This window comes from Uranotaenia lowii, chromosome 2 (genome assembly GCF_029784155.1).
Source record: "Uranotaenia lowii strain MFRU-FL chromosome 2, ASM2978415v1, whole genome shotgun sequence".
Taxonomy (NCBI): domain Eukaryota; kingdom Metazoa; phylum Arthropoda; class Insecta; order Diptera; family Culicidae; genus Uranotaenia; species Uranotaenia lowii.
In genome coordinates this window covers 355013811-355033238 of record NC_073692.1, presented here as the reverse complement: position 1 = coordinate 355033238, position 19428 = coordinate 355013811, and the positions used below count along the sequence as shown (strand labels likewise).

The 19428-nt window shown below is 35.2% G+C and overlaps 1 protein-coding gene across 4 annotated transcripts in view; it reads right to left on the bottom strand.

Moving 5' to 3' along the window:
* Window positions 1-19428, bottom strand: part of LOC129748667 (GTP-binding protein Di-Ras2) — a 454908-nt gene that overhangs the window by 213869 nt on the left and 221611 nt on the right. The gene's annotated exons all lie outside the window — the stretch shown is intronic.

The window sequence follows — 19428 nt, the reverse complement described above, 5'->3', positions numbered from 1 at the left end:
AATGAAATGTAAAAAATAAAATAACATTTAAATTATTTTAACGATTTTAATTTAATCTTGCAAAATGGATGGTGTGAAATTTGGTATCTGAGGGTTTTTTTCTGGTCAGAGATAGTTTGTATAATAGTTTCAAGTATCTTACTTTCAATGGAAGGAGGCTCCCATACAAAATCAACTTGAAATGGTAACTCGAACAATTTTAAGACGATTTTCATTCACAAACACGAAGAAGCTAAGGACATTTTCTAACGATTCATTAAATAAAATGTGAAATAAAGTTTACCGGGTCAGCTAGTTACTTATAGCAAAACAAAAACAGTGATGAAATTTTAAAATCAAATTTAAGTGTGACACGGTTTTGATTTTTCATATATTAATATTCTCTTTGAAACTCATTTGGACTCTTCTTTTTTGCAATATTGAACTTAACCTTATTGAACAAATTTCAAGAATCGTTCAAAACAGTAATTCAGCATAATAAAAATATTAAGAAGAGAAAGAGGCCTTTTGAATTACACATTTAGAACACGGTGTCTCTATTCATCGAAAATAAGCATTGTTAATTTTGGCAGCATTCTAAATCTGGACTTTCCTTTTTCATTTGAGCCTAAATTTAAAATAATCCATCGGGGGGCCTTGAACACTTTTTTTTTGAAAAAAAAAATTCAAGCTTTTTAATGGTCTAATCAGAGTCAAAACCATACTTGTCACTGCTGTTAGAACACTCGACCTAACTGCTCAAAATTTGAATTATACAATTTTCAAGTAAAGCTTTTTTCATAATAAAACTCCATGAATGTCCTTAACTTCGGATAATTCGGATCAAAAAACTGTTTATTGACTTTGAGGCTGCCTGATCGCTTTGAAAATACTTTTTCTGCAATATAATAATCCTGGAATTTGTCGAAAAATGACCTTTCATCCTCGCATGAGTTGACCTAGACTGTCAAGGCTCGATTTTTTTTCGCTACATTTGTCATTTCAATTTTAAAATTTGATTTCACAAAAAAATTGAGAAATGAATTTATGAATAAAAATCAATATCACGAGCCAGTGATATAAACTTAAATAAGGTACGTGTCACAATAACTAATTGAGGTTTTTGTTCCGAAGTTCCGATTTTTATTTGGAACAACAAATACAAATTTTTATTCTGACTCTCAAATTTCTGTTCTGATTCCGATTTTTCGAATATAATAAGGAAGTAGGCGTTGATCAATTATAAGCGCACGCGTTTTTTCCTCTCCTCATGAAATATTTTTAAAATTTTTATTATTTTATGTTAAAAGTTAATATAATCTTCGAAAAAAAAACATCTATTTAGATCTCAAAGTTAAAGACAATTTATGTGTTTACAGTTAAAGTTAGAAAAAGTGATCAAGAGAAGAAAGTTGTATCTGTAGATTTAAGCGCTCCATGGTCAGAGAACCTTTTCATTTTAAATTTGTAAATCTAAAATTTCGTGAAGGTAATCTAAAGTCATGGAAAAATTAAAGGCTCGGAAGAAGATTTGATTAAAAATATTTCTTACCAGTTTTAGGTTAATGTTTGCTATCGTGTGGAGAATAAAAACCAGAATTGGGGGAAAATAAAATATTCTCCCACATTGTGTCAGTTTAAAGTGGTATAGAGTGCTTCCGATCGATGAGCTTTCAATCGGAAAATGCTATCGTCATATTATCGGGAGCAGCGTCCAGTTTTTGTACACATTGTGTAGGAAAATGCTGCTGTGATATTGAGGTTCTTAATTAATGTGCTTCTGAAAAGTAGTTTTTGGGAAACAAAATAAAAAGTGCGGTTGATAAAAAGTGAATGTATGCTGTGTTTGTCCCACGTTTGTTTATCGATTGTCAACGGGAGCTTATGGCAAGCTCACGGTGTGCCAAAATACGTTATTAAAAATAAAAAATGACCACCAAAACGGCACTCGACATTCGAAAGATTTAGTATTCAGGCATCTATCCTGAAAATTTGGAAATGTTTCATCGGGCTTTTTTGAAATCAGAGCGATTTTAAATTTTAAGTCAATTTGTCCAATGGGGTTTTTCAACCTTATATTCTATGACCATGGATTTTCCTGACTACACATATTTTATGACAATCACCCAGTTCAATGACTTTATAGAAAATTTCATGCCCGACAACTTTGTGGAAGACAGAAAAAAGATTTTAGTTGATCCTGAAAAGTTAATGGCAATTTTCTAAATTTTTATTAGACTGATTTAAATTTTTCCATGTTTCTTTTTTTTTCAATTCCGTTTCACTAGAAAGCGAATAACTTTCCAGGCTTAGTTTAAATCGTTTTTGGATCTTCAACCTTTTTTTTTTCGTGCTTAAAATGTGCTTAGTCGAACAAGGTAAATAGCGTTATATTGGCTTTAAAATAGTCATTTTTGATTACCTTCTTGGATTCATCAATAAAAATAAACGATATTTTTCACTTCAAATTAAAAATCACCACAGATGACCACTGTTATAGTCCACTACAGCATTTAAGAGATGATCATAGTACAACTTCGATGTATCGGGGGTTTGATATCGTTTCCACGTTTCTGAAAAAACATGATGAACACTCTCCGAGGCTTGCTCTCCGAATACACCCAGCGATTTTCCGGTGTATTCGCAAAAATCTTTTACATGGAATCGTAGAATGTGGAATTTGGAAGAGTTTGGCAGTTTAAGATTCTCCCACACTGTAGAAAACTCATCAATGAGTGATGTGTACTCGGAATCTAAGTTTTCCTTAAAGCATGCCTTGTAAATCTCCAGGAACAGCTTCAGTGCCTGCGATATCGGTATTTTTTCAGTTTTAAGTGTTTTTTTTTATCAATTTTACTTACCTTTAAATGTTCTTGCACATCAAAATGACCTTCAAGCACATCTGACAAATCCATTAGATTATGCCAAGCTTTCCCTGTAAAACCAAACGTTTGTTGGAGATGCCTCACTTCTGCCTCTGCAGTTCACAATTCTGCTAGCTCTGGATTCGTTGCTGCATCTGACTTTTAAATCTCCTGCAACATATCCATCGATGTCTTGCAACTGTAGCGCGTTCCAAATTGGAGAAATATTCTTATATTTTACTTCCAGCTTTGGGGCAAGAGCAAGAATCAAAAGCCTAATAGTTGATTAAATAATTTGACGTTTTTATACTATAAGCCTAATGTTCATAACTATTTCTAAAATACCTTCGAACACCGCCATCCTTGAAACGTTCAGCTTTGGACTGCTGTCCCAGTGAAATCACCGACAAAGTAATTTTAAAAGAACCACCTCCACCGTCCATTCCTAATTTAAAAATTAGTTCTTCATCAGTCATATTTCGCGAGTCTCGAATGTTTTGAATAATTTCATTTACATCGACGCAGTTTACTACAGGTGCTTCTTTGAGGCTTTCGTCTCCTCCCAGATCACCCAAGGTCTTGATTTCGAAGAAATCCTTTGATTGCCGGTTATGTGAGCCTAACTTTTCTTTAAGATTAGGCTCATAATTTTTACCCATTTTACGGAAGTTTCGTGTAACACTAAGGGTTTTCCTCACGGTTAAGTTGTTTTCAACTTTCATTTCGAACACATTATGGGCAGATACAGGAGCAGTTGGTTTCAAAGAGCTGTGAGCTCGTATGATGAATATAACCCATAGATTTACTATTACATTCACATTTTTGTTGAAAATTCTATCCCAAACAACTTTATCGAAGACCCAAAAACGATTCAAACTACGCCTGGAAAAATATTCGCTTTTTAGTGAAGCGGAATTGAAAAAAAAAAACTTGGAAACATGGAAAAATTTCAATCAGTCTAATAAAGTTTTAGAAAATTGCCAATAACTTTTCAAGATCAACTCAAATCTTTTTCCGGTCTTCCACAAAGTTGTCGGGCATGAAATTTTCTATAAAGTCATTAAACTAGATGATTGTCATAAAATATGTGTAGTCAGGAAAATCCATGGTCATAGAATATAAGGTCAAAAAACCCCATTGGAAATCTAATGCAAATTGACTTAAGATTTAAAATCGCCCTAATTTCAAAAAAGCCCGATGAAACATTTCCAAATTTTCAGGATAGATGCCTGAATACTAAATCTTTCGAATGTCGAGTGCCGTTTTGGTGGTCATTTTTTATTTTTAATAACGTATTTTGGCACACCGTGAGCTATGATTGTTTTTTCGCTGGTCTTTTTTATTGGCACTTTCTGGAAAACCGATGAAGTTTTGAGGAATGGAGCTGTACTGAGACAAGGAATATTTAAAGAAGGTAGTGTCAAGGCAGGCCTGCTCTAGTATTGGTACAGGCTGAGACGTCGCAATCACGAAAAATCTGTTAATTTACTAGGAAACTTATGTTTTTCGTTGATAATATGAAGAATCCGCTGGAAATTTTCCACTTTGAAAACATGTTACTGTAGAAGGATTCTTGCTCTTCAAGATCGGTACAAAAAAAAGTTGCATTATCAAATAATTTTTCTATAAAAAAGACCATCGAAGTTCGAAAAACTTGTGAATTTTCTTCACTGAAATTTGCAAAACTTTAAAAATTTTCAAAATCGTTCATGAAAAGGTTGAAACCAGTGCAGGTTGAGCTTCTCATTACAAAAAAGTGATCAATACACAAATTTTTATACAATACCACAATCTTTTATTGGTATTTTAGAAAACTGAGTTAACAATCATAAATTGATGTTAATTGTGCTACATAAGAATTGTATATGGTAAACCGGTTGGATTAAAGCCATGACAATCAGTTGAACACTCAATATCTACCAGCCTTTTGAAAACCGATTTTTTCTCCATTTTTGCACGTTTTAGCTTCAAGGCGACATAGCATTCGTTAATAAAATAAGAAAAAAAAAACATAATGCAATCTTTAAAGGACCAAAAAACTTCATAACATAGTGAAATAGATGCCTTACAATACAATCAAAATGAAATTGGAATTCATTTTCGTTCTAAAACGTGTTTTTATTTGAAATTCCTACCATTCTCATATAAATTTTCGATACAATCGTTTTTGTGACGTCACAAAAAATCCAACATGGCTCTCGGCACTACCTTATTTAAATATTCCTTGGCACTGAGATAAGTATCCCAGAGGACTGAACCAGCTGTCAAATCGCATACAAACTCACCGTACCAAATTTTTGGTACCAGAACGTCAGTGTGGTTCCCGAAATTAAACACTTCAACCCATAACAGACTCGAAATAGGGTAGCATTTTGGTTGCCAAACGCATCTGTTGTTGGCATACTGCAGTTTTAGAATCAATTTTAACAAGGATTATGCTGAAAATTCTGCATTTTGTGCCCAACCATAATTTATTAATGCTACCAAAGATCCCTTTGATTGACATTCCCGAGCCGCAGATATCATTTAAAGGATTATTAAAAAATTGCCTCTGGTTGAAATTGTTGCAATGAAGACGGCCATGTTGCCCATATACGTGTTTCACTCGTTTCAATTTTCTTCTTCCTGCGGGTTTCTTGACTGAAAACTTGGTACGTAAATGTTTGCTTTCTTCAGCCCCTTGAAGTATCCTTGATAATAAGGCTATGTATAACTTATCTTAAACATGTTTAAAGATGCCAGATATAGTTTATTTCCAATGGATAATTATCCAAATTTACTTGAAATTTAATAAGTCAAACACCTTTGTATATGACTGAATTACTCAAATAAACCTTTCGAGTTCACAAAAACCTCGAAAGGTCTTGTGTTCTATTTATGTTTTTTATATAATTTTTTATTTTCAAGAGCGAGTAGAGGCGCCTTATTATTGGTCGACGACCAGAAATGATGGTACACAGAAATTTGAATCAGTAGTTTAATTAATAGGATTAAAATTCATAATATTTGATACACAATGATTCTTTGCCTTGTTTTACGATTTCGGTGCATAAAATAACTTATTTTCAGCCGCTGAGGAAGGATGATACTCCCACTATCAACAGGGAGCCGTTTTTAGCGTGCTTCCTACACATTGCCCTCGAAGCGTATGGTACTGGTTCACGCTTCTTCTTTCTCTTTGTTCCTGATGTGTCTGAGTTCTCTGCTCCACAGTTGGCCCGACCATTTTATGTTTTTGACTTTTTTGATGTTTTATGTTAAAATGATCGAAGGTATGAGCTAAGGCAAAGTGAATAACAAAAAGATTTTGTTGATTGTATTTGAATTCTGAATCACAAATAAAGTTTGGAATCCAATTTGAACATTGAATAAAAGTATAAAAACATAGTTACCTAAGTTTGAAAACTTTATTATTTGTTTTTTTTTTTTAATTTGTAAACTTCGGTCTTCAAGCTGTGAGCAGAAAATAAGAGACATAAACTGAAGAATTTTAGTTTTGTCAGTAGAATTTTGTATTTGATATAACAATTCAAATGTTTCTTATCGTATTCCAACTTCAATTGCTCTACCAAATATTTTTTTTTATCTATTAGGGGAGATAAGAGCACAATGGCTACCTCAAGGAACACACTTAATCAACTATAGAAAACAGATATTATATGTGGGTTACATCATTGTTTCGTGTTCAGACAACAAAAAAGTCTATTTCCTTGCCGGCTAAAACAAGAAAAAGAAGATATACACGTTGAATAATGCATTTTATATTTTTTTTGTCGAAAGCTGAAAATCAGTCACTGTCGGGGCATCATGAGAACCTCCCTTGGAGTAGTATGAGCACCATTAATCGGGGCACGATGATCGTTTTCTGACGTAGAATCTAGCAGAAAATTCAACTCGATGAGGTCAATTGAATTATAGAGCTACAGCTTGACTAGTTTACATCTTACGATTTGGCCTATTGGTACGATATCGGAGAGATGATCGGAGGACTCGAGTTTGATTCCTGGTTGAAGCAATTTTTTTATTTACCATTCATGATCGATGCATTTTGCACTAAACGGTGAGTCGTAGATCTTTCAAACAGAGCAATCACAAATAATTAATGTCTGTTTGTAGAGTACAAACAATTCACACACACTCATGTATTATGTTTCTGGTGCTTTGTTTGGCGGATGATGCTATTAGCCGCATAATGCAACAATCAAAATAATCGATCATGAATGATAAATGAAAAATATCGCCTCGGCCAGGATTCGAACGCGAATCTTCTGATTACCTCTCCGACACCATACCAATAGGCTAAATCGTTAGATGTAAAATAGTCAAGCTGTAGATCTATAGTTCAGTTGACTTCATCGAATTGAATTCGCTGCTAGATTCTATCGGAGAAAATGTTCATCATGCCCCGATCAATGGTTCTCTGTTTTCCCCGAGTCAACAAGATAAAGTAAAAACGCGTTATAATTTTAATTTGAGTGAAAAATCTAAAATTTTATTATGATGAAAATTGAAGAACAATTAGTTCATCATGTTGCAGTGCGTACATTATAGATCAAGATGATTTAACTATCATACAAGCTTATTTTCCGGTGCTCAAAAATTTTTGGGGGACATGCCCTATTATGCGCCACCTAAGCGAATCGCTGATTTTCTATGTATTCCAGGGGTGAGCAACCTGCGGCCCGCGGGCCGCATGTGGCCCGCGAGACCCTTATGTGCGGCCCGCGAAGCTTTTTTCAAATGTTCATGCCTAAACTTTTTTCTTCAATGGATTACTAGGAAAAATGAAATGAAATGGTCAAATATGCGTTTATATGCATTTTCCCAATAGTCATTCAGATCGTTGACCTTTTCCCTAGCTTTTAAAGCATTTATTATGTTCTGTTTAAGGCATAAATGCAATATTGTATATTGGCATAATGTAATATTGGAGTTTTTTTTTATTATTCAGGAATCAGGATACATTTTTCCTAATAATTCAACTCCTTCAAATTTGAAAAGCAAAATCCATTAAAGTGAGGAAGAGCAGCTAAAAATCGGAAGCTACACATAATCAAAGGAATTTCGAAGCCCGTTAGTCAAGTCATTATTTTCGTTTCAAGTAAAAATAAAGTTTTATGATAAAAAATATGCTCAGCAGAAAATATTTTTAAATTATTCTATCGAATTCGGCAAAAAGGATGGTTCGGTTAGCATTAAAATACTGGAAAAAATTAAAACCAAAACCTTGTGAAATATTTTTTATTTCTGAATATTGGCGAAAATTACGAAAGTTTAATAATAATGACTGGGTGAACGTTTTTGAATTTTTTATCAACTTGAATTATCCGGCATCAAAGTTACCGACAAAAATCAAAGTTTTTGATAAAAGCAATAGATATCTGAAATTCTGTGATTCGACCCAAAAGGTCTTTGAGAATTATCTGTGATGTTTTTTTAGAAATTTGATAGAAAATTTATAACAAACATCGATAAATTGAGTTATTTCACTTTTCAATCGCATTCCCCATTACCAAAGTCATTATATTACTAGAGAAATTATATCCCAATAATATCTAAATAAGATGAAAAAATTAAAAAATCTGCATAAAAATTCTAGAATTAAGAATGTAGTTTTGTAGATAATTGCTTAAAAATATGTGAAATTGAAATTTTTCTGTGATTTTGACCACCCTGTTCAATTTCAATTTAAAAAACGGGGGTTTTACCGTTTGAAGGAGAAAATCTAGGCTTTGAGGACAAGTTTTAACTGTGGAAAAAAATCCTACAAAGTCAATTAGCGATTCAACTTCCAATGAAAACGAATGTTTTATGAACGAATGTTTGCCAAGAAGTAATTTAAAAAAAATCGAGAGAATTGAAAAATGTCAAACAGTTAATGATACACCTTCTCAATATCGGGTATTCAAAATGTCGTGTTGAATTTCTGATGTTAAAAAAGTGAATTCGATTTATCTTTCCTTTTTCAGATTTGTTTTCGCTAAAAACTTTCGGTTAAAAAAATGCCACGAAGCTCTGCTTATTATTGAAAAAAAAAAGTTATTATAAGTGCGGCCCGCCGACAAAATTTCAAATTTAAATTGGCCCGTTGGTTCAAAAGGTTGCTCACCCCTGATGTATTCCACGTACAAATTGTGTTAAAAATGGGTGAAATCGTCGAAGAAAAGTGTTTTCTACAAATGCCTTTGATTTTGTATTACACAAATTGCTATAGTTGCTTCAAAAATTTGATTTTTAAAAACGATATTCAAAGCCACAGAACAAAACTGTGTTGCAAATACGCGCCGCTGTGTATTCAATACGCGCCTAGCAGCCGAACACACCCGAAAGCAGCCGAAGACCGAAAACACACCAATACTTACAGACACTTTGACTGAAAAGAAAACCAAAATGGACTAATCAAAATTTAAAAAAAAAATGGAAAAGTCAATTTTTTGGGCTGAATTAACGCTCAAAGTATGGATTTATACTTTTTGTACATTTTTAATGAAAATTGGCCTTTTTGAAAAATTAATGCTATTTTCAGCCAACTACGATTGGCGCGTTATAACGAGCGCATGGGCCGTGATAGAACATACCAGTAAAAAGTATACCTTTGCGAGTTCAGTATGATTTTTTAGCATAAAATCATAGTTTAGATTCTCCTCTATCGATGTGTCGGAAAATATTGTCTTATTCGTTTTTCTCTGCTTGGTGAAACCTTATTGAAAGTGTTTTAAAATTTAGATCAAAATGACGAAAAACCTAAATTGTGAAATTATCACGACACAGGGGCATTTTAAGGAAAAATTCATACTTGCCATGGCGTATCGCAGCATTTAAAACAAATTGGTAATGTTTTGTAGGCTCAAAATGTTTCAGAATCTTCAAAACAAGGGTGGCGCGTATTAGCCACATGGGGCGTTATATGAACTTTTCCCCCATATTTTCGTCACTTGAGAACCTAGTGGTTTTTTTTGTTAAATGTTTCTTTAAAGATGATAAGGAGATTTCTTTTTTGTATAAAATAATACCATAGTAACCACAACACTGTTTTTCGTAAAAATTTATCTGAAAAAATATTTATTTCTTCAGAAAAGAATGGTGCCTAGTTCGTCCCGAGTGCTCTTTTTGCCCTTATGTTATTAAGATAGCATGTTCTGCCGATTCCTCCGTCTCTACGCATTCCGGGCAATAGGGCGAGCTGATAAGCTTAAACCGATGAAGGTAATGCTTAAAGCACCCATGACCTGAAAAAAACTGCGTCAGGTAGAAGTTGACCTCTCCATACTTCCGACTTACCCAGTCTGAAAGTCTCGGGATTAGCCTATGCGTCCATCTTGCGTTGTTCGATGCGTCCCAATGCTTTTGCCACTTGAGCATTGACGCTGCTCGTTGAATTTTACGCACTCCTCTAACAGCTCTTGCTTTGTAACATTCCATATCCTCCGCCAGAGTTATGTCGATGGGAACCATGCCCGCGATGACAAAAGCTGCATCTGCTGATATGGTCCTGTACGCACAGGAAACTCGCATGGCTATCAACCGATGTGTGCTCCGTAATTTGGATCTGTTGCGCTCTACCTCTATCGCGGAGCTCCAGGCCGCTCCTCCGTTTCGTAGTTTCGACAGTGCTACGCTCGCAAAGAGACGTCTCTTGCTACTCATTGGACCATGGCAGTTCGGCATAATCCAGGCCAATGAATCTATGACTTTCGATGCACTTTCACAACAGTATTTGACAAGCGCACCAAAACTTAAGCGATGGGCGACCATTACTCCAAGGTATTTCAGCTGCTGTTTCGAAGTTGTCGCCCAGCAAACATGAAATCGCATTAGAAATGACAACTCAAGTCATTAAAAACGTTACTGCGAATCGTAATTCCAACTTACGCAATTAAAAGGTCGTAAAAATCGTTAATCGAAGTCGGCTTAAATGGTTTCAATCGGATATGATAAAAAGTCCGCCATGTTTGCAGATTCTGAAGACGATTTCGATCCATCTTTGTTGTTCTCTCGGCGATCAGTGCAACCAGATTGCTAAAAATCAGATGGTGTATTTGCAAGAATTGCCCAATGACAGAGGCAGCAAATATTGTCGCTGGCAACGGTTTGCATGCGTTGAGAGAAAAAACTTTTGCTCTCTGGCATTCTTTCAGTATGTATGAATATGATGTCGAAATCGTATACTCTTATCGTTTTAGCCAGAAGTTTGAAATATGTGTGTATATTGCCTCCACTTTGGTAGGTAAATGCCGTTTTTTCGAGTTTCATACGATCATTCTATAATGTATATGAAACGTATAACAAAGTTGTTGAGAAATATAGCTACAAAAATGTTTGCTGGGCGTGTGCCCTCCAACAGTAATCTCCATGTGCGGCACAACTCTTTTATTGGTCACGAGCAGAACTTCAGTTTTATGGTGAGCTATTTGAAGCTTAACTCCATCCATCCATTTGCCAACCCTTTCTACGGACACCGTTGCAAGGTCTTCTACCTCCTCGATTGTTTCGCCGGTAATCATGAGCACGATATCGTCAGCAAATCCGACTATCTGCGCACGCCTGCTGGTAGTTTCAGCGCCAACATCTCAACAACTTCAACCCCAACAACTGCAAAACATTACCATTCACGTTCCAGCTAGATGACTTCGTCAACAGAACAGAACTTTCTGTGGATATTGAGAAGTTGATACAAAGTTTGCTGAAAACCAAGCTTTTAGTGGTGGAATAGAGTTTTTTTTTTTTTTTGTTGTAAAGGTTATTAAGACTTAGCCCTCGCACAAAGTGTAACCTGTATATGACGATTATTAGACCGGTTGTTCTCTACGGGCACGAGACATGGATATTGCTCGAGGAGGACCTACGTACACTCGGAGTATTCGAGCGACGAGTGTTAAGAACCATCTATGGCGGCGTACAGGAGAATGGAGTGTGGAGGCGAAGGATGAACCCAGTATCCAGGAAATGGTGAAGGCTGGCCGGATACGCTGGGCGGGACATGTTGCGAGATTGCCGGACGACTGTCCTGCAAAACAGATGTTCGCTACGAATCCGGTAGAAACAAGACGAGCGGGGGCGCAACGAGCGAGGTGGTTAGACCAAGTGGAGCGTGATCTGGCGAACGTGGGGTGCCCGAGAAATTGGAGAACGGTTGCCATGGACCGAGTGAATTATAGGAATTATGTTCGTCAAGTTATGTCGTGAGACGGAATACTATGAAAATGAATAAATGAATTGTAATAAAGGTGGAATATAGTCAAGTCCTTAAATAACTACCCGCATAGCCAAGACCATGGTATTAGTATGACAAAACAGTCATTTTCAATTCAACAATAAACTTCATCATTTTATTTGAATATTTATCCACCGATTTAAATCTTGAAAGTATCAAAATTAAGAAAATAACCGTTAGAAATATCGATAGTTATAAATATTTTATAGTTGACATTTCTATCAGAAGCATAGTTGCACAATTCTTTTCTTGTGATTTTTATTGTTACAATGTACATATTTCAAGGTAAAATTAAAATCCAAACCACACGAAAATTGGTTAATTTTTTGCTCTATTGAACTTGTAACATTTTCCATGTGAAGAAATTTTTTGGCGCTTATATATTGCTGTAGGAATTGTGGCTTTAGCAAGTTATCCTTTTGCTGAACCTTACACAACCATCGTCGGTGTTGATAAACTATTGCTAGAGGAGCACAAAACCCCAAATTGGACAGACAGAGAACCAAATCGTCAATTCCGTTCCACATCAAATGAAACCTCGCAGAAGCATCGGACAAACATGTTATTGTGTGGAGCTCTGATTAATTATTGATCTCGACTAGGATAGGTAGGTAGGTGGGTATCATCGTAGTGACTCACTAGTATGCGAAGCGACCGTGCAATCTGAAACCGTTCATTTCGAAGAAATTGCTCGCGCGCTCTATCTTTTCGCATGCTGTAATCTTGTTCTCAAAGCTTATGGTCGATGCACCTTTTTTGGTCCATTTATGAACGTTTTTTCTTTTTAAAATGAAATGTAATGATGCTGGGAATTCTAAAAATTTATAATATTCAGATTAGCGCTGATTTGTTATTTTATATTCCTTCAGATAGGTATAATTTCATAGAGAAATTTTGTATCAAATTGTTTGCTCTGATCTATTTCCAATCTCGGTCTAATCAAACGACTAACCCTAGTTTTCATGCTCTGAAGCATAGATGCGACACCAACTAGTAGACCGTCAGCCATCGGAAGCAAAATCCGTTCCGAGAACGACATAACCGCATTACATGCCAAAACAACATGAACCTTTCGCACTAGATAGCTATGTAGGTATGGAGTTCAAAAATAATACACTTCTACCCCCCTTCTAATACAGTCAGATCCAATCAGGGGATGAAAATATCCAGAAGACATTCAGAATCGGCCATTATTGTGACGAGGCATCCCGAGTACACTTTTGGATCAAAATAACTCAACATTTAAGTCTGTGACTACTGAACAATTTCACTGACATTTTAATATTAAATGTCAAAAAAAAAAACTTTTTACTGCAATCAGACATTTTTTGTACCCATTTACATTTAAATAATAAATTGAAAAGTGTATGAAAAAACAGCAAAAAATTAAACCTCTGCTTAAAAAACGTTCACGAGAACACAACTTGGCTGTTGAAATTGTGAAAATCAAAATTTTAGACAAGGATAAATTGTTTTTAAAATTATTTATTAAAGGTCAGTAATTGTTGAAAATATTTGTGATACCAACTTTAACTCGAGTGACTCACTTCGGTTCGCTAGTCGCAGCATTCAACTGGTAACGAACAGCACCTTTTCTGTCTGCATTCTGTGTGTAGTTGCATCGTATTCGCGAGATTAAAAAGCGTTGTTTGGCTGTTTCAGCTTGCTTCATCATTTTGGTTCAACTAACTACAACATGTCCAACACATGTAACAAATTTTTTCTATTAGTAATGGAACGTTCTATTTTATCGATGAGCTACCTGTTTAAAACATTAATGACCCATTCCAGTGTTGCGTCACATTATTAGAAAAAACTTCTTGAAAGTTTTTTTTTATTAACTTTTAGGTGTTGAAATTGTACTATTCAAAATATATATCACCGTGCTTAACAAAATTAAACCTCTAATTCGCAACCAATAAGAGGTTTTTCTATGCAATGGTTAATTTTACGCTCTCTAAAGCAAAGAGTACTTTCATGTTGGATTAACAATTTTACCGGAGCTACAAATGAGAAAACATAAATCATTAGTCCCGGTTTCGTTGTTGGTTCAGCCAAAGTCTCAGCAGCGGAAGAAAAATCGCTCCTGGGTTTGACAGGGCAACATCTGAAAGAAAAACTCCACTCAACTTGCCCTAGCCAATGTTTCTTTGAGCAGCTAGTTGCAACTTGCAAGAATACTAGTTTGTTATCATAGGAACATTTTCTCTCAAGATGCTGCTGGAGATTTGTTTTCCTTTTCTTTTCAAAGTTTTATGCTACAGGAAAACTCAGTTCGGATTTTTTTTCAGCGTTTGATAAATGGATCAATTGAAATTTTTCCCGAAACATGCAGCTTGTTTTTTTATTAAACTTGCAATCTCATTCCTAAGCTTTCGAAAAGAACTATTATAGTTTAAAGACATTCCAAATGGCGGCATCTGAGAACACCAATACTTACCTATATGTGAAAAATATTTTTAAAAAACACATAGGAATTGATTCTAAACAAAAAAAAAATGATTATTTTCGTATTTGTTTATGTTCGTAAATATTTACAAAATTTTTAAGATAAGTTAACCACCGTTAATTAATTTTGTAAATTTATTTTTCGGCATATCGGTGAAAAGTAGTTATGAAATTGATAAAGATGGATAGAGAAGTGAGAAGAAAATTTACAGATGTTGAAAAGAGCGAAAGAGCATTTTTGCGAGGAAACTTATTAACGTACACCATACTTTACCCTGCAACATTTCATTATTTAGGAGAAGTAGTACCGGGATAGAGGTGGCACTACCTTAACCTATACAATGAAATCTGGTTGGTCCGAAGTCTACATGTGGTGGACACGTATACTCCGGACGGGCAAAATATGGCGTACGTTAAGCTCCAGAAAGCTTCCCTATTGCGCGCAATGGTTCTATCGATGCGCTAGCCGTGTTGATATTTCGTTATCACGGCATGAATGCACTGTATGAGTGCTAATCATTAGGGTCAACGGTCCAATTTGGCTAAGCCCGAATTATTTTGAACCATTGATTTGATTTGATTTTTAAAGCCTATTATTATGATTTTTAAGATAAGTTAACCACCGTTAATTAATTTTGTAAATTTATTTTTCGGCATATCGGTGAAAAGTAGTTATGAAATTGATAAAGATGCCGAAAAATAAATTTACAAAATTAATTAACGGTGGTTAACTTATCTTAAAAATCATAATAATAGGCTTTAAAAATCAAATCAAATCAATGGTTCAAAATAATTCGGGCTTAGCCAAATTGGACCGTTGACCCTAATGATTAGCACTCATACAGTGCATTCATGCCGTGATAACGAAATATCAACACGGCTAGCGCATCGATAGAACCATTGCGCGCAATAGGGAAGCTTTCTGGAGCTTAACGTACGCCATATTTTGCCCGTCCGGAGTATACGTGTCCACCACATGTAGACTTCGGACCAACCAGATTTCATTGTATAGGTTAAGGTAGTGCCACCTCTATCCCGGTACTACTTCTCCTAAATAATGAAATGTTGCAGGGTAAAGTATGGTGTACGTTAATAAGTTTCCTCGCAAAAATGCTCTTTCGCTCTTTTCAACATCTGTAAATTTTCTTCTCACTTCTCTATCCATCTTTATCAATTTCATAACTACTTTTCACCGATATGCCGAATATTTACAAAATTTTAAAGCAGATTACTGTCTGAATTCTCATTATTTCAAAACAAAAAGCTTTATTAATGGAGCAATATTTTCACAGCTCAACGATGCTTTGTCACGGAACCGATTGAAAAATTCAACGAGCAAAAACTAAACTCATCTAAATGCCAAAACACACCAACCAAGGGAGCAAAACCCCTGATCATGAATGTCAGTTTTTCGTTCCCTAGGCTAAAATAAACTAACTAAGCTGGATCTGGGAAATGTGTGCAATCGGAAGCACCAGGTGCACTCCGAAGAACTTTCAATGGAACTTCTTGTTACCACCACCGACCGCAGCAGAGCTTATGGCTGGGCCAAGTGATGATGATGATGGCGACTGCAAGCTGACTGCACCGTGTCACGGCACTAAATAATAAATTGATGATGCTTGACCACCAGCAGCACTTTGTATCGTTTTTGCTTGCCTCGAGCCGGCTTGCTGCTGGAACGTTCTTGTGATCTTCTCGATGGGCAAAATATTGCATAGAAAGGGGTATGAAGGGGCAAAATAACGTTCAATATTTAAAACTAAATTTAATTTTAAAAATACATGTAGTAGTAAATATCTGTACGTCCAAAGAAGAGGTAGCCAAATTCAAATGCCTCTCGGCGCCTACTTTATGCCAAAAATGCGCTGAAAAGTATACTGTACCAAAAATGATATGATTGGAAAAGCACTACTGGCATAAAGATTTAAGCTCCAAAGCACTACATTCAAGCGAAACAATATAAGGTACACCGGGGCAAGTGCAAACGGTTTTCACCATAGTTCAACTTTCACATGTTCTAGAAAAATATGTAAATCTTCAAAATCGTTCGTTGCATCATTAAAATGGTTCTCAACAAATTCCCGTAGAAAGTGAAAAATTAAAAAATGTTGGTAAAAAGTAACGGCACTTTTGTGAAAAAATTTCTAAGTTTGCACTTGCCCCATTTATGGGGGCAAGTGCAAACGCAATGCTTTTTCCAAACTTATTCAAAGATGCGTCAGTGTATCGTTACTAAAACGAATTTAATACATGTTCCGGTATGTTTTATCAACTTTATTTGATGTATTTGCTGTTTTTCTGCTATATTAATTACTTTTTGGAACTTCAGTTTTGCTGACTGTTGTTTGAAGCAAAAGACGTTCATTTGCCAAGGCATTACGGAATTTGTAATATCCGCTTCAGATACACTTTGGATACCCTTTCTGACCACTCTAATATAATGCTGGACCATTTTTGAGATCATTTTTTAATGTCTGATGTTACATGGCTTAAAGGTGCGTTTGCACTTACCCCGGTAGTGTCGTTTGCACTTGCCCCGAAGTGTGGGTTGACAGGAGTGAATATTATTTTCACAATTTTTAAGGTCTACTGAAAATTTATCATAAATTTTCTGCTTTCACCTGAATATCAGTCCCAAACACTCACCTTTCGACGAAAAATCGGATTTGAATGGCCTTTTTTGTAGCCAAAAAAAGCAAAACAAAAACACACTTTTCATGTCTAGTACGTACTTGAATTCGTGTGTAATCAAACAGTGCCGTGTTTTTAGTGAATAATTGAAAGAAAGTTTAGTTAATCTATGTCAGATTGTTGGTTTGGACAACAACAACAACTTCTAGAAGAAGAAATATTTTTTGATTTTTTTGTAACAGAAGAAAGTTGATCGTTTGCACTTGCCCCGGTGTACCTTAATACATTTTATGGGATTTTCATATAATTACACTAGTTTACAGCATTTTTGAACTCAGTAAACTGAAGGTCATTTCCAATGTGAAATCGGGCGCTGAATCCGAAAATGAAATTCAGTAGAACCGTTTTTGAGTTATGCTCCAAATATGAAATTTCGAAAAAATTAAAAAAGTTCTTGTACTTAGGTTAAAATATCTCGGACGGCATAACAGTAATTTGAAATCCCTCTTTTGCATATTGAAGGTGAACAAGTTTTCTATCGATCATCTGAACACTGTTTTTGCGTTTGACCAACAGTATTGTTGATATTAGTGACTTTATGAGAAAAAAAATTATAAAAAACGCATTTTTTCAGAGAAAATTTAGTTTCAACGAATGTTTTAGACTCGATGGTAGCATTTAAAAAATCTGATTTTCTTTTGCGCTTAAATGTCAATTTAAGACAAAGATTTCAAGTGGTTATTTATCAAAATCGGTTGAAAATTGAAGAAGTTATGGCTACTTTACCATGATAGTATTTTTTGTAGTTTTTCATAATTTAACGAACCGCTGTACACTTATCATAGTATAGGAAGAATGAAACATGATTAATCTCACTCGCTCCAAGTCAAAATTATTTATTAGCTTACCAGAAGGTCACATGCCAAGTTTCAGGAAGATCTGACCATAGGGAGGGGTTGCTTAAGTCTCAAACGTGAATAACATTTTGAGGTATTTTGCCCGGAAGGAACGAAAAATACAGGTTTTTCATCAATAACTTTTTTCATCACTAGCTGATTGTTTTTTATGGTGAATTTTATTGAAGCCTAAATCGAGACAAATATTTCACCCGAAGACTGTAACTCGATTGGATTTGAAACAGAAAAGTTATTGCGGTTCAAAGATTGTATTTTGGTCGAAAATTGTCGTATAAAACGCAATGCGTAAAAAGTACTCATTGCGTGTTGGACAAAATTGGCGGCCTTTGAACCGCAATAACTTTTCTGTTTCAAATCCAATCGAGTTACAGTCTTCGGGTGAAATATTTGTCTCAACTTAGGCTTTAAGAAAATCAATCATAAAAAACAATCAGCTAGGGATGAAAAAAGTTATGGATGAAAAACCAGTAGGGTGATTTGCCAATCGTTGCACAGCTAAGCACATGATTTTGGTGTTTATGCTGTATATGAGTCATTTCAACATAATTCACTCGATTTTTTTTGTCGATGCACACATACAGGATTGGTCAACAAGATCCAAAAGTTCAAGTGTTTGAAAAAAGTGACATAAAAATTTAAAAAATCATTTAAAACAGCTTGTCTGCGCCCAATAGTTGCACACGCAAATTTTGTGTCGTGCATAATGTTGTCCGATTTTTTCCAATGGTTGCACATTTCAAAAATCAGTCACCAAGAGGTCGAATAGGCTGATATTTGTTGAGGAAGCTTATTATGAGAACTTTTAGTTCAAATGCAATCTAATTTTTAGACGGCCCATTATGAAGGGGGGGAGGGGGGCGGGGCTTCTTCCATATAAACCGTCCAATGAAGTTTCCAATTCCAATTCGGCCAAAAAGAAAAAACACAAAGCCAACGGTTTGAGTGTCTGGAATAGCATTTATCACACGTGAAGTTTTCTCAGAAACGCAAATCCACCTCTTAATTTACCCGATGCCATTTGAGTGGAGTGTTATTTAACTTAATTTGTTCAGTGTTGAGCCTTTTTCTTTATATGTCATACCAACATAAAATTTTGTGTCTTTAAAATCCCACAGAATGAACTGAAAGGTATTTAATGCTTAATTTTTAAGTGGCTTTTAACAGGTGTAAAGATAAGAGAACGTGATCTGTTTTGCCCCTTTTCACCCCTATGAAGAAGATGCGATTTTATTAAACAAATGTTTTAGAACTTACTTGAATGTCGATCGATTTTTACATAATGAATCTCAATTTAAAACTTGAAAATGGACACAAGCACGCCCAAAGTTTCAGATCGTTTGACTGATTTATGCTCACGATATACAATTTTGTA